This window comes from Oryx dammah, unplaced genomic scaffold (genome assembly GCF_014754425.2).
Source record: "Oryx dammah isolate SB20612 unplaced genomic scaffold, SCBI_Odam_1.1 HiC_scaffold_13, whole genome shotgun sequence".
In the NCBI taxonomy this organism is placed as follows: domain Eukaryota; kingdom Metazoa; phylum Chordata; class Mammalia; order Artiodactyla; family Bovidae; genus Oryx; species Oryx dammah.
The window spans coordinates 19,576,745-19,601,799 of record NW_024070197.1 but is presented as its reverse complement, the minus strand read 5'-3'; the positions used below and the strand labels follow the sequence as shown (position 1 = coordinate 19,601,799).

General features: G+C 40.2%; 1 pseudogene; it reads left to right on the top strand.

The window, feature by feature from the left end:
- Window positions 1-19,100, top strand: part of LOC120873304 — a 45,485-nt pseudogene extending 26,385 nt beyond the window's left edge.
- The last annotated feature ends 5,955 nt before the right edge of the window (window positions 19,101-25,055 follow it).

The following is a 25,055-nucleotide window of genomic DNA, read 5'->3' as shown; positions in this document are numbered from 1 at the left end:
GCTTATCCCAGGGCAGTGGAAGAGGGAATCCCTGAGTTTGTGCATCATAGCACTTCTCTGGGAACCCTGGAGGTTAAAGAACATTACAGAATGAAGAGGTAGAGAGGATGGAGCAGTCACCAATGGTATAGAACCAGGGAGAGACTCAGTGTAGCTTTTGACCGCTTAAGTAAGTCCTGACTACTTAACAGATCTGCTAGGGCACTAGCCTGAGACCCTCCAGGCTTTCCTGTCTCCATGGCACCACTGGCCCATGTGTCAGGCCCTGGGCTGTAGCCTCCCTGACTCCAGCCTGTTCAACACAAGTACCTGGATCTTGTTCAAGCCATTACCACTGGCCACTGTCATTGTCCAAACACCTGTTTCTTTATTCTACTACCCTTTTTCATGGCTGAATAACATCCCATTATGTGTGTGTGTGTGTGTGTGTGTATCACATCTTCTTTATCCATTCATACAGTAATGAGCAGTTTAGGCTGTTTCATTTGAGTCTACTGTGAATAATGCTGCAACATGAATAGAGATTGTTCTTTGAGATCCTATTTTTATTTCCTTTGACTATATACTCAGAAGTGGGACCTGTTGAAAGTGTCCATGAGCCTCTCTGTTGTATACCAAATGGTCCTTGGTCCAAAATATCTATGCTTAAAAAGCATTCCTGGGTTCAAATAGCCCATACTATTTATTCATACTTTTCGTTTACAGGATTAATACATTAAAAGTTCTATCATGTGTTATTGGTCCAATAATTGTGTTGTGGCTGCATTGCCAACCGTAATGCTTTTTGTCTTGGTAGCCTAGTTGGTAATGGCACATGGGAGTAGGTTGATGGGTCAGGGCTTGAATCTTGCAGAAGAGCAGGATTTATATTAGCTCTGCATACCAAGGAAGAGTCCTAAAGTAAGAGAAATGCACAGAGGATGACACATCAAGGATGGGATCTATTAATAGAGATGTGTCGTATGTTAATTTGTCACTGAGAGTTTGGTTCATGTGACTGGGGCATTCGGTAAGGGTGGAGTTTGAAAGGAAGGGCTTGGTCAAGTCACTGTGTTAAACAGGCAGTGAACAAATTGATGTAAACACTTTACTGAGCTTTTGTCTTAGTCAAGAGAAATGAGAAGAGGTGTGGCTATACTACCACCTAGTGGTTGGGTGCAATGTCTGCCATGAGGGAGATTTTTGTTGTTCAGTTGCTAAGTCCGATGACAATAAACAGCCTTGTCGTAGTCTTTCCCCAATTTTGAACCAGTCTGTTGTCCCAGATCTGGTTCTAACTGTTGCTTCTTTACCTGCATACAGGTTTCTCAGGAGATAGGTGAGGTGGTATGTATTCTCACCTCTAAGAATTTTCCAGAGTTCATTGTGATCCACGCAGTCAAAGACTTTAGCCTACTCGGTAATACAGAAGTAGATGTTTTTCTGGAACTCTCTTGCTTTTTCTATGATCCAGCAGACATTGGCAATTTGATCTCTGGTACCTCTGCCTTTTCTAAACCTAGTTTGTACATATGGAAGTTCTTGGTTCACATACTGCTGAAGCCTAACCTGAAGGATTTTGAGCATAATATTGCTAGCATGTGAAATGAGTGCAATTGTTTGTTAGTTTGTACGTTCTTTGGTATTTCCTTTCCTTGTGATGGAGTGAAAACTGACCTTTTCCCATCCTGTGGCCACTTCTAGGTTTTCCAAATTTGCTGCCATATTGAGTGCAGCACAATAACAGCATCATCTTTTAGGGATACTGGGCATCTAACTCTCCTACAACCATCCCATCACCCAAGGTTAACGGGGATATTTTCCTTGAATTGATAGACTAAAGAGGTATAACCTGGTAAACTACAAGAAGCATCTGTTACTATTTGGAGCTGTTTTAATGAATGTGACTCCAATACTTACCTGCCAACATAGGCAGTATACTCTTTGACGTAAATCTTAGTAACATTTTTTTTTCAGATCTGTTTCCTCAGGCAAGGGAAAGAAAAGCAAAAATAAACAAAGGGGACCTAATTAAACTTAAAAGCTTTTGTACAATGAAGGAAACAAAATTGGTGAGAACGTAAATTGGTACAGCCACTATGGAAAACAGTATGGACATTCCTTAAAAAATAAAAACAGAACTATCATACGATCCAGCAATTCCACTCCTGAGTATATTCTAAGAAAATAAAAATAGTTATTCAAAAAGATATATGCACCCCAATATTCATAACGTTATTTACAATAGCCAAGATATGGACAACCAGGCCCATCAGCAGATGAATAGATAAGAAAGATATAACAATCACACATGATTGAATATTACTTAGCTATAAGGAAGAATAAAGTTTTGTCATTTGGAACATCATGGATATACCTTAAGAGTATTATACTTAGTGACGTAAGTTAGAGAAATCCAAACACTGTTTTTGCTAATATGTGGAATATAAAAAATAAAACAAATGAATATAACAAAAGCAACTTTAATATAATACTAAATATAGTATTTAATATAACAGAAGCAACTGTTATAGATACAGAGAACAAAACAGCAGTTACTGGTCTAGAGAGGTTTGTGGGGCGGGGCAACATAGGGGAAGGGGAATTAAGAGGTACACACTACTAGGTATAAAATACATAGGATAAAATGAAGTTATGTTACAGGACAAGAAATAAAACTAATATTTCATAACTTTAAACAAAGCATGATCTATAAAAATATTGAATCACTCTTTTGTATACCTGCAATTAATATAACTTTATAAATGAATTACACTTCAATACATAAATAAATAAAGCTGGCATTATAACCTAATACTTTAATAATACTGGCTTTTATATTTGTCTGTTCATCATTATAGAAGAACCTTATATTTTTTATGTCTTCTAGGTAGTCTTACATTCTTATATGTCAACTTTAAGGACCCCCTTTAGCATTACTCATACAGCAGATCTAGTGGTAATGAACTTTCTCAGTTTCTCTTTATTTTGGAATGTGTTTATTTCTCATTTTTGAAGGACAGTCTTGCTGGATAGGTTTCTCCTGAGAAATTCTCTTGTAATTTTATTAATGATCCCTTGTACAAGAAAAATTTCTTTTGTCTTGCTGCTTTCAAAATTCTTTGTCTTTTACCAACTTAATTATAATGTGTGATTGATTATAATATGGACAATTGATTATAATGACAGTGTGATTCTCTTGGGGTTTATCCTATTTGGAATATGTTGAGCTGTTTGAATTTGTAGATTAGGACTTCCATCACATTTGGTAAGTTTTTAGCCATTATTTCTTCAAATGAGCCCTCTGTCCTTTTCTTGTTTCCTTCTAGGACTTCCATAACATGTACATGATTCCACTTGACAGAGTCCCATAAGACCTTTAGGCTCTGTTCACTTAAATTTTCTTTTTTAATTTCTTCTTAAATTTTTTTATTTCTTTTTATAACTCAGACTTATTCATTCCAAATTATCTATCTTCAAGTTTGCTGATTCTGTATTTCCTTAGAAAGGCTGCTGCTGCTGCTAAATCGCTTCAGCCGTGTCTGACTCTGTGCGACCCCATAGACAGACGGCAGCCCACCAGGATCCGCCGTCCCTGGGAGTCTCCAGGCAAGAACACTGGAGTGGGTTGCCATTTCCTTCTCCAATCCATGAAAGTGAAAAGTGAAAGTGAACTCGCTCAGTGGTGTCTGACTCTTCGCGACCCCATGGACTGCAGCCTACCAGGCTCCTCTGTCCATGGGATTTTCTAGGCAAGAGTGCTGGAGTGGGCTGCCATTGCCTTCTCCGCCGTAGAAAGGAGTCTACTATTAAACCATTTGTGCATTTTTTCAATGCCTTTATTTTTTAACTCAAGACTTTGTTTAGGTCTTTTTTTATACTTTCTTGGTATTCCAATTGTGTGTATATATCATTTTTAAAATATCATTAGTTTTTGTGTCTTTCTTTAGCTCTTTTATTTTTTTTTTTAATGATTGTTATAGTCTTTTTTATAGTTAGTCTGATGCCTGTATTTCTTTAGGGACTGTTTCTGGAGATTTAAATTGTTCCTTTGAATAAGCTGTGTTTCCTCATTTTTTATATATGCCTTGTGATCTTTTGTTGAAAAATGGTAATTTGTAAAAATAGTCACCTCCATTTGTGTTGGCAGTTTGTCAGGTATTGGGTAAGACCTCCAATCAGCCTGGTATAAAAATTTAAGGTTTTCTCAGACCTTTTCAAAGCCTGCACCCTCTCTGGGCTCGGCTGTATGCTTTTTGTCTGATTGCTCCATATACGTAGCTGCATCTCAATGTCTTAATTTCCCTGAGATTCTCACTCCTGCTTCTTCTTGGAGTCTTATCTACTCTATTGTATCCATCAATTAATAATCTCTTGCCCTAAGTGTTTGCAGGTCTGCAGTCCCTGTGGTTTTCACAAGCCATGCCCACTGATTCCCTATGCTTCCTCTAGCCTGAGGTATTAGCTATGCCATTTTTGACTGTATGAGGTCTCAGTTAGGTGACCCAGAAAACAGTCTGTCAGGCAATTCCCAGATAGGTTTGAATGTTGCTTATTTGATCCACTCTATTCTCTGTGCATCGCACAAGGGAACTGGGAACTGACCATCACTTCCTCAAAGTGCATCGCGATGTGCTGGGGAGGAGACGGTATAAGAGTCAGAAGCAGATGGCACAAAACTTCCTACACTGGCCAGGAATCGAACTCTGTGCTCCCTGCAATGGGAATTCCCAGAGAGTGACTTTTTCTTGATAGGGCATTCACTTTGTTGCTATAGATCTTTGACTAATATCCAGAGGTCCAAGTAAGTTATTTCACCCAGTCCCTAGCTGTTGACTTGGGCTTCCTGGCTGCCTCAGTGGTAAAGAATCCTCCTGCCAAAGCAGGAGATTCAGGAGATGCAGGTTCAACCCCTGGGTTAGGAAGATATCCTGAAGGAAGAAATGGCAACCCACTCCAATATTCTTGCCTGGAGATTTCCATGGATAGAGGAGCCTGGTGGGCTACAACCCATAGAATTGCAAACAGTCAGACACAGCTGAGCAACTAACCCTTTCACTATGACTACATTACTATTTCTCTCTTCATTTCTGTCTGTTGTCTCACGTTAGAGAGCTCTTATATTAGATACATACATATTTATATTTGCTATATCTTCCTAGTAAGTTGACTTTCTAATCCTTATGTTATTTTTTGTCTCCACTATCTGTTACTGTTTCTGTTGTTTCCCCATCTATTTTCCATGTAGTGATGGGATTGGATGCCATGATCTTAGTTTTCTGAATGTTGAGTTTTAAGCCAACTTTTTCACTGTCCTCTTTCAACCTCAAGAGGCTCTTTAGTTCTTCTTCACTTTCTGGCCATAAGGGTGGTGTCATCTGCATATCTGAGGTTATTGATATTTCTCCTGGCAAGGTTGATTCCATCTTGTGCTTCATCCAGTCCAGCATTTCGTATGATATTCTCTGCATATAAGTTAAATAAGCAGGGTGACAATATACAACCTTGATGTACTCCTTTCCCGATTTGGAATCAATCTGTTGTTCCATGTCGAGTTCTAGCTGTTGCTTCCTGACCTGCATGCAGATTTCTCAGGAGGCAGCTAACGTGGTCTGATATTCCCACCTCTTTAAGAATGTTCCAGTTTGTTGTGATCCACATGGTTAAAGGCTTTGGCAGTCAATAAAGCAGAAATAGATATTTTTCTGGAACTCACTTGCTTTTTCTATGATCCAGAGGATGTTGGCAATTTGATCTCTGGTTCCTCTGCCTTTTCTAAATCCACCTTGAACATCTGCAAGTTCACAGTTCATGTACAGTTGAAGCCTGGCTTAGAGAATTTTGAGCATTAATTTGCTAGCGTATGAGATGAGTGCAATGGTATGGTAGTTTGAACATTCTTTGACATTCCTTTCTTCAGGATTGGAATGAAAACTGACCTTTTCCAGTCCTGTGGCCACTGCTGAGTTTTCCAAATTTGCTGGCATATTGAGTGCAGCACTTTCACAAGATCATCTTTTAGGATTTGAAGTAGCTCAACTGGAATTCCATCACCTCCACTAGCTTTGTTCGTAGTGATGCTTCCTAAGGCCCACTTGACTTCACATTCCAGGATGTCTGGCTCTAGGTGTGTGATCACACCATCATGGTTATCTGGGTCATGAAGATCTTTTTTGTATAGTTCTTCTGAGTATTCTTGCCATCTCTTCTTTATATCTTCTGCTTCTGTTAGGCCCATACCATTTCTATCCTTTATTGTGCCCATCGTTGCATGAAATGTTCCCTTGATATCTCTAATTTTCTTGAAGAAATCTCTAGTCTTTCCCATTCTATTGTTTTCCTCTATTTCTTTGCATTGATCCCTGAGGAAGGCTTTCTTATCTCTCCTTGCTATTCTTTGGAATTCTGCATCCAAATGGGTATATTTTTCCTTTTCTCCTTTGCCTTTAACTTCTCTTCTTTTCTCAGCTATTTGTAAGGCCTCCTCAGACAACTATTTTGCCTTTTTGCATTTCTTTTTCTTGGGAATGGTCTTGATCACTGCTTCCTATACAATGTCACAAACCTCCGTCCATAGTTCTTCAGGCACTCTGTCTATCAGATCTAATCCCTTGAATCTATTTGTCACTTCCACTGTATAATCGTAAGGGATTTGATTTAGGTCATACCTGAATGGTCTAGTGGTTTTCCCTACTTTCTTCAATTTAAGTCTGAATTTGGCAATAAGGAGTTGATCTGAGCCACAGTCAGCTCCCAGTCTTGCTTTTGCTGACTGTATAGAGCTTCTCTATCTTTGGCTGCAAAGAATATAATCAATCTGATTTCGGTATTGACTATCTGGTGATGTCCATGTGGAGAGTCTTCTTTTGTGTTGTTGGAAGAGGGTGTTTGCTATGACCAATGCGTTCTCTTGGCAAAACTCTATTAGCCTTTGCCCTGCATCATTCTGTACTCCAAGGCCAAATTTGTCTGTTACTCCAAGTATTTCTTGACTTCCTACTTTTGCATTCCAGTCCCCTATAATGAAAAGGACATCTTTTTGGCTGTTAATTCTAGAAGGTCTTGTAGGTCTTCATAGAACCGTTCAGCTTCTTCAGTATTACTGGTCAGGGCAGTATCACAGTATATATACAATATACTGTGATATAGTATACCGTATACTGTGATATCACAGTATGTCACAGTACCACAGACTTGGATTACTGTAATAGTGAATGGTTTGCCTTGGAAACGAACAGAGATCATTTTGTTTTTGAGCTTGCACACAAGTACTGCATTTTGGACTCTTTTGTTGGCTATGAGGGATACTCTATTTCTTCTAAGGGATTCTTGCCCACAGTAGTAGATACAATGGTCATCTGAGTTAAATTCATCCATCCCAGTCTTAGCTCAGGGACTCCTAAAATGTCAATGTTTACTCTTGCCATCCCCTGCTTGACCACTTCCAATTCACCTTGATTCATGAACCTAACATTCCAGGTTCCTATGCAATATTGTTCTTCACAGCTTCAGACTTTACTTCCATCACCAATCACATCCACAACTGGGTGTTGTTTTTGCTTTGGCTCTGTCTCTTCATTTTTTTCTGGAGTTATTTCTCCACTGTTCTCCATGTTGTTATTACTTAATACCTATTTTGTGTTGTATAGTGTGACCACCCTGCTCTCTATTGGTTATATGTATAGATTATATTTTTCCATTATTTCACTTTCAGTTTACATGCTTCCTTAGATCTAAAGAGAGTCTTGTAGGCAGCATATAGTTGGCTTGCTTGTTTTATTTTTAAACTCATTCAGCCAATCTGTATCTTCTGATTTGAGTGTTAGATCAATTTACATAGTTACTCACAGAGAATTTAATTACCATTTTGTTAATCTCCATCCATTTTTTCCCTGTGTTCTCTTACTATCTTCTTTTGCATTTCATCAATTATTTTTTGTAGTGACATGCTTTCATTCCCTTCTTGTTTCCTTTCAAGTATCTTTTGTAGATATTCTCTTTTTCACTACCATAGGGATAAGATGAAGCATTTTAAAGTTATAACAATCTATTTTGAAATGATAACAATCTCAGTTGAACACAAAAACTTCACTCCTTTGCTTCTCCACCCCCATTTTATGTTATTGCGGTCACAAATATATATTTTATAGTGTATATTTATTAATATAAGTTTATAGTTTTTATGCTTTTGTCCCTTAAATTCTGTACCAAAATTAAAAGTTATTTACACGTCATTGTAATACTAAAAGACTATATTTGTCTGAGTTTTTCTTTATCGGAAAGCTTTATGTTTTCGTATGGTTTTCTATTGCTGTGTCATCAACTTTCTTTTCAATATAAAGACATTCCCTTTACTTTTCTTTAGTTCAAGTCCAGGGTGATTGACTCCCTCAGCTTTTGTTTATCAATGACACCTAAGTTTCTCCTTCAGTTTTGAAGGACAGTTTTTCTAGATATAACTTTTGTGTTTGGCAGTTTTTTTTTTTTCTCATTCAGCACTTTGAATATATCATCCCACTTCCTTCTCATCTGAAGGATTTTTGCTGAGAATTTCACTGATAATCTTTTTTTAAAATTAATTAATTTATTTTAATTGGAGGCTAATTTCTTTAAAATATTGTGGTGGTTTTTGCCATACATCAACATGAATTATCCATGGGTGTACATGTGTCCCCCCAATCCTGAACTGCTCCCCCCACACCTCCCTCCCCATTCCATCCCTCTGGGTTGTCCCAGTGCACTGGCTTTGAGTGCCCTGCTTCACGCATCGAACTTGCACTGGTCATCTATTTTACATAAGGTAATATACATATTTCAATGCTATTCTCTCAAATCATCCCACCCTCACCTTCTCCCACAGAGTCCAAAAGTCTGTTCTTTACATCTGTGTCTCTTTTGCTGTCCTGCATATAGGGTCATCATTACCATCTTTCTAAATTCCATATATATGCATTAATATACTGTATTGGTGTTTCTCATTCTGACTTACTTCACTCTGTATAATAGGTTCCAGTTTCATCCACCTCATTAGAAATGACTCAAATGCGTTCTTTTTTATAGCCAAGTAATGGTCTATTGTGTATATATACCACAACTTCCTTATCCATTTGTCTGCCGATGGACATCTAGGTTGCTTCCATGTTCTAGCTATTGTAAACAGTGCTGCAATGAACACTGGGGTACACGTGTCTCTTTCAATTCTGGTTTCCTTGGTGTGTGTGCCCAACAGTGGGATTGCTGGGTTGTATGGAGTCTCTATTTCCAGTTTTTTAAGGAATCTCCACACTGTTCTCCATAGTGGCTGTACTATTTTGCATTCCTACCAACAGTGTAAGAGGGTTCGCTTTTCTCCGCACCCTCTCCAGCATTTATTGTTTGTTGACTTTTTGATAGCAGCCATTCTGAGCAGTGTGAGATGGTACCTCATTGTGGTTTTGATTTGTATTTCTCTGATAATGAGTGATGTTGAGCATCTTTTCATGTGTTTATTATCCATCTGTATGTCTTCTTTGGAAAAATGTCTGTTTAGTTCTTTGGCCCACTTTTTGATTGAGTTATTTATTTTTCTGCTGTTTAGCTGCATGAGCTGCTTGTAATTTTGGAGCTTAATTCTTTGTCAGTTGTTTCATTAGCTATTATTTTCTCCCATTCTGAAGCCAGCCTTTTCACCTTGTTTATAGTTTCCTTCGTTGTGAGAAAGCTTTTAAGTTTAATTAGGTCCCATGTGTTTATTTTTGTTTTTATTTCCATTACTCTGAGAGGTGGGTCATAGAGGATCTTGCTGTAATTTATGTCAGAGAGTGTTCTGCCTATGTTTTCCTCTAAGATTTTATATTTTCTGGTCTTACATTTAGATCTTTAATCCATTTTGAGTTTATTTTTGTGTATGGTGTTAGAAAGCATTCTAGTTTCATTCTTTTATAGGTGATTGATCAGTTTTCCCAGCACCACTTGTTACAGATATTGTCTTTTCTCCACTGTATTTTTTTGCCTCCTTTGTCAAAGATAAGGTGTCCATAGGTGCAAGAATTTATCTCTGGGCTTTCTATTTTGTTCCATTGATCTATATTTCTGTCTTTGTGCCAGTACCATAGTGTTCAGTTCAGTTCAGTCGCTCAGTTGTGTCCAACTCTTTGCGACCCCATGAATTGCAGCACACCAGGCCTCCCTGTCCATCGCCAACTCCCAGAGTTCACTCAAACTAACGTCCATTGAGTCAGTGATGTCATCCAGCCATCTCATCCTCTGTCGTCCCCTTCTCCTCCTGCCCCCAATCCCTCCCAGCATCAGAGTCTTTTCCAATGAGTCAGCTCTTTACATGAGGTGGCCGAAGTACTGGAGTTTCAGCTTCAGCATCATTCCTTCCAAAGAACACCCAGGACCGATCTCCTTTAGAATGGACTAGCTGAATCTCCTTGCAGTCCATGGGACTCTCAAGACTCTTCTTCAACACCACAGTTCAAAAGCATCAATTCTTCAGTGCTCAGCTTTCCTCACAGTCCAACTCTCACATCCATACATGACCACTGGAAAAACCATAGCCTTGACTAGATGGACCTTTGTTGGCAAAGTAATGTCTCTGCTTTTGAATATGCTATCTAGGTTGGTCATAACTTTCCTTCCAAGGAGTAAGCGTCTTTCAATTTCATGGCTGCAATCACAATCTGCAGTGATTTTGGAGCCCGAAAAAATAAAGTCTGACACTGTTTCCACTGTTTCCCCACCTATTTCCCATGAAGTGATGGGCTCAGTTGCCATGATCTTCGTTTTCTGAATGTTGAGCTTTAAGCCAACTTTTTCACTCTCCTCTTTCACTTTCATCAAGAGGCTTTTTAATTCCTCTTTGCTTTCTGCCATAAGAGTGGTGTCATCTGCATATCCAAGGTTATTGATATTTCTCCTGGCAATCTTGATTCCAGCTTGTGCTTCTTCCAGCCCAGCGTTTCTCATGATGTACTCTGCATAGAAGTTAAATAAGCACGGTGATAATATACAGCCTTGACGTACTCCTTTTCCTATTTGGAACCAGTCTGTTGTTCCATGTCCAGTTCTAACTGTTACTTCCTGACCTGCATATAGGTTTCTCAAGAGGCAGGTCAGGTGGTCTGGTATTCCCATCTCTCTCAGAATTTTCCAGTTTATTGTGATCCACACAGTCAAAGGCTTTGGCACTGTTAATAAAGCAGAAATAGATGTTTTTCTGGAACTCTCTTGCTTTTTCCATGATCCAGCAGAAGTTGGCAATTTGATCTCTGGTTCCTCTGCCTTTTCTAAAACCAGCTTGAACATCTGGAAGTTCACAATTCATGTATTGCTGAAGCCTGGCTCGGAGAATTTTGAGCATTACTTTACTAGCATGTGAGATGAGTGCAATTGTGCGGTAGTTTGAGCATTCTTTGGCATTGCCTTTCTTCAGGATTGGAATGAAAACTGCCCTTTTCCAGTCCTGTGGCCACTGCTGAGTTTTCCAAATTTGCTGGCATATTGAGTGCAGCACTTTCACAGCATCATCTTTCAGGATTTGAAATAGCTCAACTGGACTTCCATCACCTCCACTAGCTTTGTTTGTAGTGATGCTTTCTAAGGCCCACTTGACTTCACATTCCAGGATGTCTGACTCTAGATGAGTGATCACACCATCATGATTATCTGGGTCGTGAAGATCTTTTTTGTACAGTTCTTCTGTGTATTCTTGCCAACTCTTCTTAATATCTTCTGCTTCTGTTCGGTCCATACCATTTCTGTCCTTTATCAAGCCCATCTTTGCATGAAATGTTCCCTTGGTGTCTCTAATTTTCTAGAAGAGAACTCTAGTCTTTCCCATTCTGTTGCCTTCCTCTATTTCTTTGCATTGATCACTGAGGAAGGCTTTCTTATATTTATAGTATAGTCCAAAGTCAGGCAGGTTGATTCCTCCAGTTCCATTCTTCTTTCTCAAGATTGCTTTGGCTATTCGAGGTTTTTTGTATTTCCATACAAATTGTGAAGTTATTTATTCTAGTTCTTTGAAAAATACCATCGGTAGCTTTGATAGGGATTGCATTGAATCTATAGATTGATTTGGGTAGTATACTTAATTTCACTATGTTGATTCTTCCAATCCACGAACATGGTATATTTTTCCATCTATTTGTGTCATCTTTGATTTCTTTCATCATCCACTGATAATCTTATGGGAGCACCTATGTACATGACAAGTCACTTTTTTTCATACTGCTTTGAAGATTCTCTCTTTGTCTATGATTTTTGACAGTTTTTGTTAGGTAGGTAGAACAGGGAAAAGGAGTCCAAAATGGTGGTGGCTACAGATAAGGAAGGGAAAAGCCCGTGAAAATGAAACAAAAGAAGGTCCGAGGACCAGAGTGAGGACCTCAGGTAAAACAAACAACACTCCTGGCTGGCCCAATTTACATAGGACAGGCCCAGGGAGAGATAAACATATAAACAGAGGAGCCAAAGTCAGCTCTCTCTCTCTCTCTCTCTCCCGCACGCTGGGGCACTCTTCTCCTCATCTCTTTAGATCGACGTGCCCTCACGCCTGAAAGATGGATTTTCCTGCTATCTTCTAAATAAAATAGAGCTGTAACACTGAGCTGTAACACTGATTTGTCTAAGAGCTATAACACGGTCCATTGGAGACCTGAGAGCTATAACACGGTCTATCCAAGACCGGAGAGCTGTGACATGCTGAGGGGGCTTTAATGTCCATCACTCCAAATCTTTGTTGTGACGAGACAAAGAATCGAGGAACATACACTCGCGTGACAGTTTTGTTATAATGTATGTTGGTGCATATATTTTGGAATTAATTCCACTTAGAATTTGTTGAGCTCCTTGAATTTATATGTCTATTTTCTTCCCTAGATTTGGAAAGTTTTTAGCCAATTTCTTCAGATAGTCTCTCTGTGCCTTTATTTCTCTTTTCTTCTTCTAGGACTCCCATAATGAATGTATTGTTCCACTTGATGGTATCTTTTAAATCCCTTAGGCAATTCTTTTCTTCAGTGTTTTTTCTTTTTGTTCCCCTGACTTGATAATTTCAAATGACTTGTTTCAAGTTCACAAATTCTTTTTTCTGCTTTATCAAGTTTGCAGTTGAAATTCCCTAGTGAATTTTTCATTGTAGTTATTGTATTTTTCAGCTCCAGAATTACTGATAGTTCTTTTTTAGAGTTTCTCTTTGTTGATATTCTTGTTTTTTCATGCATGATTTTTCTGATGTCGTTTAATTTTCTGTGTTCTCTTTTCATTCATTGAGCAACTTTAAGGTGGTTATTTTAAATTCCTTGTCAGGTAATTCAAGGATCTGTATTTTCTTTATATGCTTTGTGACCTTCTGTTGAAATTTGGGCAATGAAAAAACAGTCATCTCTCCCAGTCTTTATGAACCCAATAGTCAAACTCATAGAAACAGAATATAGAATGGTGCTATCTGGGGACCAGAAGGAGAGAGAAATCAGGATTTGTCGTTCAATGGATAGAATTTTGGTTTTATATGATGAAAAAGTTATAGAGATCTGTTTCACAATAGTTTGAATAGACTTAGCATTACCAAACAGTACACTTACAAGTAGTTAATATGGGAAATTTTACATTACATGTTTTTTACCACAAAATATAAATTAATTTAAAAGCTATATCAGACATCATACTTGATGGTAAAACGTTAGCAGTCCTTTTGAAATCAGAAACAACATAAGTTCCTGGCATCACTGTTTATAGTCAATATTATAATAGCTCAGTAAGATAAAAAATAAAATTACTCTTGGAAGAAAACTAGTGTTAGTCACAAAGTTATGCTTATCTACAGTGAAAGCATCAGAGTATTCAGTACTGAATTTGGATTTCAGCACTATGATTATCTGGTTACCTTGAATGTCGTTCCCATTGAAACCTATTAATTTAGTTTAACTGTTAGTTTAGCTAATAATTTAGATTCTCCATGTTTTGAGTACATCACTGAGTTTGCAAAAAGATAAGACGTACAGGAAGGAAGCCAAAATCTAAAGAAAGCATGAACCCACAGAGGTAGGATAACTTCTTCCAAGGAGGAATTTGTCAAGCTTCAGGGAAACTGATTTTACTTTGCATTAACTAATGGAGAATGGGCAGCACCAGACATCTTAGGGCCTCATCAAGGTAGAAAATCCAAAAACATAAAAATCTAATAAAATTCTAACCCCAGCATGCAATACCCTTAATCTAAGAATAAAATGAAGAAAATAAGAGACAAAAAAGTGCCCAATCTTTTGTTTCATAAGTAATATTAAGTGTAGTGGAAAACATTTTCCTTGAAATTCAATCAGTAGGACTTCAGATGAACTTGGAATCTGAATACAAATCAACTGAGAGGAACCACCCCCCCCCCAAAAAAAAAAATCAAACCTCAAGCTAAGAATTCAGTTTAAGGTGACACTGGTTTTGGAAGCACCTGACAGAAGCATATGTATAAAATCTGGAAGAAATCTCTCTCAATCCAGCCTCAAGAGAAATCTCCAAGAATTACCAAGGAATTCTGCAATGGCAGGAGCTCAGAAAAACTTAAAACACAAAACACAGAATTAAATAAGGCACCATGAACAAGAATCAACAGAAGAAAAGGGAAAATATCAGGTCCCTAAATACTTCAGATAGTGGCATTTTCATTTAAAATAATTATATTTAATGGGTAAGGGGGTGGGGCATTGTTCCCATTCCTTAGATAGGATTCAGAGGAATTCAGAGGAAAGTGACTGTAATATGTACACAGGCACATGGTGAATTAGCCAAGCCTGTCTCCCCAGCAATGGGCAGTGGGAGCAGATTCTGCTGACCAGCATCTGTATGACTTTAGCATACACTGTAACACACTGAACCTCAGTTTCCTTATCTATAATGCTAGGTTTTACTCTCATCTCTCAAGGTTGCAAGGAGGCTGAAATATGGTAGATAATGCTTGTGACTGTAGATCATGGTCTACAGAAATGCGCAGACACTCAATCTGCTGTGTTGTCTTCCTCCCAATGCCATAAGACCACCACCTAGTTCAGAGGTGAAACAGCATCCTGAGGGCATTCAGTCCCTGTCAAAAATCACAGGTGGAGACTGTACCCCCAGTGTACCTCATACCTCTCCAGAATGCTGCAACTCCAGTTCAAGGAATAAGCTCTCTCCTAGTGAACTGCAAGGCTTTATTGCTGGAATCCTCCAGTCAGATATGTGGACATGGCTAAGACTACTTCTTTTCAGTCAAGTGGTTTCCTTGGGATGCCTGCAAGTGTGGCTCCATTAACACAAAAGCACTTGAGTACCTTTTATTCTTCAGAAAGGAAGTTAGTAAACCTGGTGAAGCTGAGAGGGTAATAGGCAGGAAGGCGCCAGGGGTCTCCAAATGGAGGAAATAGGAAATAGTCAGACATTTTTTTATCTCTCTCTTTAAGCGGCAGGAGGAAACAAACTAGTAGTATATATATATATATATTTCTATCTTTTTATATATTTCTATTTGTGTATATATATAAAATTTCCTTTCTCTATACAAATTTTAAAAGAGGTTTCTCTTAAAATTGTGTGTTGCCATGACACCTGGTTCCACCTGAACTTAACTATTCTTAAACTTTGAGCTAACCAATGCATTTTTCTTTTGGAAATGTTCGTCTTAAGCTATGTTAATGTATATGCATTTACCCCAGACTCTGTCTTCAAGTCGATTCGCCTAAAGGCTCAGAACTGACCTGACAAACCAGTATGTTATACTCATACATTGTTCTCTTAATCTATGTTAATGAAACTATATATTTGTATGGGAATCTGCTTTTCAAGATTCATATCAATTGTTTTATGGCCCAGGATGACTCACCTGGTACCAAGATAATCTCAAAATGTATCTTGTGGGTGAAGGACCTGGTGCCATTCTCTGAGTTTTGAGACATTTCCTTCCTTTAATTAGCAGACTGCTAGCAGCTATATAACTTCCAGCTAAAGACTAGCAGGAGGGGTATTCTTTCTGCCCGCTTCTGATGTCTATGTCAGAAGCTTTCTCTATCTCATTTGTACTTTAATAAAACTTTATTACACAAAAGCTCTGAGCGATCAAGCCTCGTCTCTGGCCCTGGATTGAATTCTTCTCCTTTGGAGCCCAGGAATCCCAGTGTCTTTTTGTGGTTCAACAACAACCTTTCAAAGCCTCAAGGGATAAAAGAAACAAGCCACACTGCACCCTCTTTGAAACTTCCTAGGGAGGGCCCTCCAGTCAGGAGTGCTCATCAGGAATCTGCTATATCTTTATGCACAGCAAAGCAAAAGTCACAATCTATATCATAAATAGATGACTCCATTAAAAGACACTAATCAGAACACTCTTCCTCCCAATATGCTCAGAACTCTACTGAGAAGACTTCATAACACCCGTACAACTCCCATCTCCAACCAGCTACTTCTCTTTTTTAATTTTTTAAAATTATTTATTTTTGGCTGCACTGAGTCTTCATTTGCTTAGTCTGGACTTTCTCTAGTTGCATCAAGTGGGAGCTATTCTCTAGTTGGGGCACACAAGCTTCTTGTTGTGGTATCATCTCCTGTTGTGGAGGACAGGCTCTAGGCACATGAGCTTCAGTAGTTGAGGAGCTCAGGCTCAGTTGCCACGTGGCATGAGGAGTCTTCCTGGACCAGGGACTGAACCAATATCCTCTGCACTGGAAGATGGATTCTTAACCACCAGACAACCAGGGAAGTCCCAGCCACCCACTTCTGAAGGAAGGTGGGAGCAAGGTATCACAGAACAATATAGGAGCGCCAGCCCATTCCATGGTCAGGTGGCAGGTACTCCTCATTGGCCATGAGACCATTTTTTTTAACCTGTGGTTGGTTCCACAGTGTGGTAAGAGGGGTCTGTGTCTGAAGCTTCATTTTCTGGGAGGTATATATTTGGAGCTGCCTAGAATATCAGAGGGAGGAGGTGTATGAAATGGCAATGTGCAGAGCCCTGAGTTAGCACGGAGCACTATCTTAGCCTCTCTTCACTGTCTTCAGGCCTTAGCCTGAGGGACAGCTGCATGTAAACCCTAAGGAAGAAAACCAAAAGAACCCGACAGAAACAAAACAAACAAAAACCACCTCAATAAAGGAAACCTCAGAGAAGGCACAAATGAGTCAGAGGGTAAAAATGCAGGATATTTTGGAGTACAGCTGCTTTGTATTTGTGGACCAAGACCCACCTCCCTGAGCCTATTTCTCCATTGGTACAATGAGGATAATGTAGCATCTATCCTCTAGACTTGAAAGGATTAAACAAGATAATGTACATCAAGCTTAGTAGTCCTAACACTATTGGAAGGTAGGTATCAAAAAAGAAGTAAATACTCAATGGATTTTAAGTCATTATAAAGGGGATAAAGGAAAACAATCCTTGATCTATAGGTCTTCTTTCCTCTCCACCTGAATCATGGGTCCCAAGTCAGGCTTCCCAAAGGCTGGCCCATATTAGCCTATGTGGATGTGTTCATGAAGACAGTCTGATCTTGACTTAGTAGACTTTAGGAAACCCAGTGCTTAGCTCATGGACAGTAAGTGTCAATGGTAAGCCAGTGCACAAGCCCTGACACCCTGGCCAGGCACTCTGGTGGCTACTGTTCTGCTTCATATTCATCACAATCTCTGTCCCTGACCTACTCAATGCACTGCCTTGAGCCAGTGCCCTGAGTCTGCTTTGCATGCCCAGACTTCTCTCCTACACACAGGTCATTAAGTTCCAGCAGTCTGTAGACTAATTCCTGCCGCCTGGTTACTCTGACAGCACCTCAGACAGAAACCGAGTTTATAAAGGTCCTGCCAGGATCCCATCTTTCTCCACAGGGCACCACAAAAAATGCCCTTGGGTCAAGGTGCCTCTTTGCACTGGTGTCAGGCCTCGGGGAGACTGCGCTGCTGGAGTAGTGAGCAGAGAGTGGGGGTCATTCCGCCTCACTCTGCCCTGGGGAGAACACTGAGGGTAGAAGGTCAGGAGGGATGAGTGCCCCAGTATTGTGGAGAAGACAAGAGGTGACATTCTTCTGCCGAGCAGGCATGGCTCAGGTACTACAAATATTGGCTAGGACACTAGCCAATGTTTCATTGAGAGAACTTTCTTCTAACAGTTTTCATCATACACTTTCTTGGCTATTGTTACTTGAAACCCAGAAACCAGAAACTGGAAAACATCCCAACTGAGGCAAGCATAACTATTAAAGAACACCACACACCGCAAAGTGTAAAATTACCAAGGATGGTGTATCCCCCACCAGATATGCTTGTACCACCTAGGAAAGATGTCCTACTTATGACCCCCTGGCTGGCTCCCATCATCTGGAATGGGACTTTCAACTGTGATATCCTGAACGAGCAGTTCTGGCTTCAGAACATCACCATTGGATTAACTGTGTTTGTTGTTAAAAAAAAAAAACAAAAACATTTTCCACCTGAAGCTGTTCCTGGAGATGGCAGAGATGTACTTTATGGTGAGACACAGGGTGAACTACTATATCTTCACTGATCGGCCAGCCTACGTTCCTCTTATTCGCCTTCAGAAAGGACGGCAGATGGTCATCTTCAAGGTCCAGAGGTATGCCCGCTGGCAGAAGATTTCCATACACCGCATGGAGGTGATCAGCAATTTTATTGAGCAGCGCTTCCACTAGGAGGTGGATTACCTTGTGTGTGCAAATGTGGATATAAAGTTTAGTGATGATGTAGGCATGGAGATCCTCTCCTCCTTGTTTGGCACCCTCCATCCTGGCTTCTATGGATTGACTCAGAAATACTTTGAATATGAACGCCGGCCTCCATCACAGGCCCATATTCCTGAAGATAAGGAGGGCTTTTATTACATATGGGCCTTATTTGGGGAGTCCATGCCAGAGGTTTACAGACTTGCCAAGGCCTGCCATGAGGTGATGATTGTTGACCAGGCCAATCACATCGAGGCCACGTGAAATGATGAGAGCCACCTGAACAAATACCTGCTTTATCACAAACCCACCAAGATCCTTTCCCCTGAGTACATATGGGATAGTCAAATACTCAATTATTTAGAGTCAAGTCAGGTGCAGAATTTGGTCCACGCTATCCATCAGTATAGATATAGGGTCATGAAGAAGAAAAACTGATGAGCAAAGCTTCCAGGAATGGCTCAGAGAGGGGCCATGCTCACCTATCCTGAGTCTTCCTCTTGGCATGCCATCTTTCATTAAAACCAGTTTTAGCAGAAAAGGTATAACTCTGCTTCCTTTTACTGTCTGGTTGAAGCCTAGCACCACCTCCCCAAGTGTATTCAGGCCCAGTGCCTTCCCCTTCCCCTCCCTCCCATCACCAACCACCATTTTGGCTGGCCTGGTTCCTGGTTTAAGGTAAGTTCCCAGAGCTTTCCCCATCTTTAGCTTCTCACAGTGTACTCCTAACACCCTTCAAGAAGGAGGAGGCAGGCAATCTCAGTCTATCCTGCCAAGCAAGGGATCAGAGATGACATCTTCTCCAGAACAAGGAAGGTGGCCCCAGGCACACAGTCTCCTATTTGCTGTGACAAAGAGGATCACAGGACTTGCCTCAGCCTTAGCCAAGCAGATGCAAAAAGTCTTCAGCTTTAAGCCAAATTCCTTCCTCTTCTGGGTTTCCCTGTGGCTCAGACGGTAAAGAATCTACCTGCATTGCAGGAGACCTGGGTTTGACCCCTAGGTTGGGAAGATCCCCTGGAGAAGGGAATGGCAACTCACTCCAGTATTTTTGCCTGTGAATCCCATGGGCAGAGAAACCTGGCAGGCTACAGTCTATGGGGTCGCAAAGAGTCAGATACAACTGAGCGACTAACAATTCTCAGAAGTTGAAAATAAGTTGTAGTGTGAGGTAGGAAGAGAACACAATGCCAAAATCTAGGTCCTCTTTCCTGGCACTGAGCAACCTATGTGTTTTACCACCAGAAAACTTTCATTTCAACAATCAGTGATTTCACAGTTTAGTCCAAATAAAATACCATCACAGTACTATCCTTTTCTTTTAAAAAGTGAGTGTTAGTCATTCATCATGTCCAGGCTCTGCTTTGGTGTGGATGTAGGCACTTGACCTATATTTGATGACCAGATACCTCTGCCCTAGACTTGCCCCAGACCTTACCCCAGAGAAGCAAGGACAGTAGAGACCCAATAAGTAGTTTTTTAGCATGCTTTGGCTGCTTGGCCTCCCTCATTCCTATTTGCTGAATTCAGTCCTCTAGCTTTCCAGGGATTCTGATAGGTTTCCAATAAATTATCTTTCTACTTAAATTGGCAGGAGTATGTTTCTTTGCTTTCAATTATAAATCTCAAATAACAAATGCAGAGAATGTGCCTCATCAATAGCTAAGTAGAACAGGCCCAGTTTTGTCTGTCAGGAAGTGTTGGGCTTTTTTCACACTAAATAGGGCTACAAAATTTTTTAAAACATTGTAAAGCAGTGAATTAATTTTTCCATTTTAAGAGTATAGCAATAGAAAAATAAATCTGAAGTAGACAGAACTAAAGAAATGATAATAGAAATATACAATAGGGAAAAATTAACACACAAAAAAATGGACTTTTAAAAGATTAACAAAACTGACAAACTTCTAGAAAGACTGACCAGGAAATAAAAGGAGAAAACTGAAATTATCACTATCAGGTATAAGTGGAGGCATCACTACTATGGATTGGACAGTCACTGTAGGGATAACAAGTGACTATGAACATTTTTCCATGAAGAAAATTTCACTTCTGTAGGGTTTTACCATGAATTCTATTACAAAGTTAAGATATTTTTCCAATGTTACACAAACTCTGAAAATGGAAGAGATTTTTCCTAACTTATTCAATGAAGACAGCATTACCCTAAAATAAAAACATAATACAGAAATGTAAAAATTAGTATTTCTCAGGAACATAGGCATAAAATCTTCAATTAAATTTTAGGAAATCAAATCCAACCAAATACAAGAGGGTAATCTAGCATGACCAGCCTTTTGAATGGGGTTTGTCTCAGGAATCAAGGCTGGTTTAACATTCAAAAACCAGTCAAAAAAAAAAAAAAAAAAAAAACCAGTCAATGTAATTCACCATATTAGGAGAATAAAGAGGAAGAAGCCATATGATTATTTCAAATGCGTGTGCAGAGTAGCACCAACCCCTATCAAAAAAAATTTCTCAGCCAGACATACATTGGAGGAATTTCCTTTATGTGATGAAGCAAATATACAAAAAGCCCAGCTAACAGCATATTGAACACTTGTCCCTTAAGATCTGGGACCTGGAAACCATGTCCATTGTTCTCCATCAGTATTTGATATTTTACTAGGTGTCAGGAAAAAACATAAAGGTAATAAAATACAGATTTAAAAGATTTTAAAAACTCTCTTTATTCACAGAAGTCATGAATGTGTATGTAGAAAATCATGATAAATCTACAAAGATACTACCAGAAGTACAGAGTGATTTTAACAAGTTTCCAGCATACAAAAATCAATATATTGTCAGGAGCCACGTTAGGCATTACTGACAAAATGGAGGCATGGCCCTAAACCCCCTCCCTTTGTTCCGTAGGCACGGACCCGGAATAAAGGAGTTAGGCTTTGTGATTCTGACTTGTTTTTTCCTTTCCTCGCCTGAGTTGACTGAAGAGAATATTAAGGTGCTTATTGTTTTTGAGAGGAGCATGAGAAGGCATAAAGCCTTCTGCAGCTGTGCTCAAAGAATAATTCATAAAGTTAATCATTGACATTTGTTCAAGGACTTTTACAAAAGAGTGCTCCAGGGTGAGCACAGAGGCCAGAGCTTGATACCATTGGAGGGATTCCTATCTGAAGCCTATTTGTGAGGAAAGTGTTTATGGCAAAGGAGTTTGCTGAATTTAGGGCTTAGGAATAATTAAAATAGTTAGAAGCTAAAGATTTAAGGGATGTTGTAATGTTAGCATATTCTACTATAGCTTATAGAGACTAGAGACTTTAGAGATATTTATAGCTAGAAGCCCTTTCTTAAAAATAGTGAGCTTAGGATACTAGGGGCAAACAGGACTTAGAAAGATAAGAATTAAACTGAGGAATGTGGTGTGCAGCCCAGACATTAGCATGAGTTACAGTGTATTCACAAGGACATATGAGAAAAAGTAGATAAGAAAATCGCTGAGGAAGGAACTCCTTTTGAGGGGCAACAATGATTTTTGGAGAAAAATAAATCTGGGTCTATGGGAACTAAAAATATCAAACCTCTGACCTAATGCTTTTGTAAAAGTATAAAAGAGAATCATAAGCTTGAAATAAAGAGGCAGTCCAAAAAAAACTGAGAGGCTGCCTCAGTTTTTCGCCAACACCACTCACCCCTTCAGGTTGAATCCCTGGCTGCTGGAGCTGGACTCTGGCAATATATAAACCAATTCTATATTCTCTATGCTACCAGCAAACAATTGAAAACTAAAATTTAAAAGATACCATTTACAACAGCATTTTTAAGACCTCATGAAGTACTAAAGTACAGATTAGCAAACACTGTACAAGACCTATGCACCCAAAACTATTAATACAAATTAGGGATTGGCAATCTTTTGCTCTAAAGGACCAAATATGAATTATTATAGGCTTTGCCGTTTATGTATGGTCTCTGTTGCACATTCCTCTGTTTTGCTTTGTTTTCACAATGTTTTTTAAATGTTAATACCATTTTAAGCTCTTTGGGACAACAAAACATGCTGTGGATCAAATGTGACCCACAAACTGTAATTTATGGAACCCTGCTACAAAATATCTGAGAAAAAATGTTTTCAAAAGACCTAAATATAGGGCGGGACTTCCCTGGTGGTCAAGTGGCTAAGATTCCATGCTCCCAATGCAGGGGGCCTGGTTTTGATCCCTGGTTGGGGAATTAAGGTCCCACATGCTGCAACTAAGACCCTGTGCAGCAAAATAAGTATTTTAAAAGACCTAAGTAGGAACTAAAAAGCTTCTTGATGAAAGTGAAAGAGGAGAGTGAAAAAGTTGGCTTAAATCTCAACATTCAGAAAACTAAGATCATGGCCTCTGGTCCCATCACTTCATGGCAAATAGATGGGGAAACAGTGGAAACAGTGTCAGACTTTATTTTGGGGGGCTCCAAAATCACTGCAGATGGTGACTGCAGCCATGAAATTAAAAGACACATACTCCTTGGAAGGAAAGTTATGACCAACCTAGATAGCATATTCAAAAGCAGAGACATTACTTTGCCAACAAAGGTCCATCTAGTCAAGGCTATGGTTTTTCCAGTGGTCATGCATGTATGTGAGAGTTGGACTGTGAAGAAAGCTGAGCACCAACGAATTGATGCTTTTGAACTGTGGTGTTGGAGAAGACTCGAGCGTCTCTTAGACCGCAAGGAAATCCAAGCAGTCCATTCTGAAGGAGATCAGTCCTGGGTGTTCATTGGAAGGAATGATGCTGAAGCTGAAACTCCAACACTTTGGCCACCTCATGCAAAGAGTTAACTCATTGGAAAAGACCCTCATGCTGGGAGGGATTGGAGGCAGGAGGAGAAGGGGATGACAGAGGATGAGATGGCTCGATGGCATCACTGACTCAATGGACGTGAGTTTGAGTGAACTCCGGGAGTTGGTGATGGACAGGGAGGCCTGGCATGCTGCAATTCATGGGGTCACAAAGAGTTGGACATGACTGAGCGACTGAATTGAACTAAACTGAAGTATAGGGAAAGTTATACCATACTCTTGTGGACTAAAACAGTTAGTTAAGTTGTTCATCTCAGTTAAGACCCTGAAAGCCAGCGTATGGAATCATAAATTATAAGAGTGACTGGTTCCCTTGGGGCATTAAGGCTTGTAGGTGGCCAGGGTGGATCCACCACCCACTTGGTGTGCCTGGTGTCCATGCACATGTGAGATCTCTCACAGATGTAGAGTTTGCTGGCAGGCTCATATAAAAGACAACTTTCATCATGTGGATGTGTTACCAACTGACAGGAGCTGTCCTACATCTGAGAGACTGGAGCTCAGTGTGGCCAATGGCTGACATACGAGGTGAGCCCCAGAAGACTTTGTTATAGGCAGTGACAGTGTTCATTACAGGGATGTAACTGTACAGTAAGTATCAAAAATGGAAATATATGATGCGTACCTGCAGAGGAGGTACCATAGGCTGGTGCTTAAGTTTGTGAGCTCTGGAATCCAACAGCCTGAGCTCAAATTCTGGCTGAGCTACTAACCACCTATGTGACTTGCAAAACAGTCTAAGGCTTAAATGCTGTTTTACCAAATTTGTAAAACTGAGAGAAACTGCCTGCCAGGAGAGAATGTGTTGTCAACAGCCACATTTCTGTGTGAGAAACCTTCATAGTCCAGCTGGTGAGGCTCATGACTCTTGCCTCTCCAGGGTGGCCACAGGAAAGGCACACCTGACTCCAGGAGCTGGAGTGGAGCTGGAGTGGCCTCTTGAGGAGGCAGTATTCGGAGCCTGGACCTACCATCACAGAGGGGGCAGGCAGGGTTGCAGGAGTTAACTGGGGGCATCCAAAAGGAAGAGGCCGGGTTAAATTCACCGCCCCCCCACCCCCAACACACACACATCTCAGCATGTGCCTGGCTGTAGCTGCCCCACAATGTCTGGGTACACAGTAACCACATGAGACCAGGCTAGGGCTGAGCATCCTGCCCTGCCACCCTGCCCCCACCCCCGTCTCCCCAGCCTCGGTCTCTCTGCCCCAGCCTCCCACAAACAAGGCCCCCACGCTGGCAGGATCTAGGCTCCTCTCCTGCTCTGGCTTTGAGCAGACTCTACCCACTAGTGATGACAGAGAAAGGGCTGGTGGACCTTCAGGCACAGGTGGCCTCTGCTGCCCTAGAGTCAGGCACTGAAGTGCACACAGACACGGGGACACATACCTAGGGATGACAGGTATGCAGGCTCTTGGAAGTCACAGTACTCAACAATCTTGTCAAACCAAACACTCATAACCAGCAGCAGAAAGTCAGAAAGCACTAGAAGGTCCTGCTGGGGTTTGGCCTCTGAGCCTCATCCTTTGCCTTTGGCACTTTTTCCTTATGCCATTTGCTGGGTGTGTGCCCAGCTGGTGCTC